Here is an 862-nt window from a genome sequence, read left to right as displayed (position 1 = left end):
TTTTTTTTTTTTTTTATTTCGCTTGTATGCCCTTCTTACACACTTATATGTATACATCCATGCATGCATGCATGCATACTTTGGGGCTGTTGTGTTTGTGTGTATGTGTGCATGCATGCATGCATGCATGCATGCATGCATATCTTGGGGCTGTTATATGTATGCATGCATGCATGCATACTTTGGGGCTGTTCAGTGCATGCATACATGCATATTTTGGGGCCGTAGTATGTATGCATGCATGCATGCATATTTTGGGGCTGTATTGTGTGTGCATGCATGCATGCACGCATGCATATTTTGGGGCTGTTTAGTGTATGCATGCATGCATGCATGCATGCATATTTTGGGGCTGTATTGTGTGTGCATGCATGCATGCATGCATGCATATTTTGGGGCTGTTATGTGTGTGCATGCATGCATGCATGCATGCANTGCATGCATGCATGCATGCATGCATATTTTGGGGCTGTATTGTGTGTGCATGCATGCATGCATGCAGGCTTTGGGAATGGAGTTATTTGAGTCAATAAATTCGTTAATGTGGTTTTGTTTATATATACAAGAAAGTTTAGGTGTACGTACAGCTGAGTGTTATAATATATACGAAGAAGAAAAAGAAAAATATAATAAAAATAAAAATAAAATAAATAAAATAAATAAAATAAATAAAAATAATACATTTATTTTAAACGCAAACGGAAAGGGACTCAGAGACATACCCTGGCCCCCCTCACAGCCCCCAAACCCCAACCAGCTGCAGCAGCAGCAGCAGCAGCAGCAGCAGCAGCACGAGCAGCAGCAGCACGAGCAGCAGCAGCGCGAGCAGCAGCAGCAGCAGGGGAAGCTGCTGCACGAGCAG

The 862-nt window shown here is 42.6% G+C and overlaps 1 protein-coding gene across 1 annotated transcript in view; it reads left to right on the top strand.

The window, feature by feature from the left end:
• Window positions 1–862, top strand: part of EMH_0061060 (uncharacterized protein) — a gene marked incomplete at both ends in the record, with an annotated part of 3416 nt that overhangs the window by 1859 nt on the left and 695 nt on the right. The gene's annotated exons all lie outside the window — the stretch shown is intronic.

The sequence above is a fragment of the Eimeria mitis genome, genomic scaffold, assembly GCF_000499745.2.
Source record: "Eimeria mitis Houghton genomic scaffold, Emh_scaff2981, whole genome shotgun sequence".
NCBI classification, from domain to species: Eukaryota; Apicomplexa; class Conoidasida; order Eucoccidiorida; family Eimeriidae; genus Eimeria; species Eimeria mitis.
This window is presented reverse-complemented; position numbering and strand designations above follow the sequence as displayed.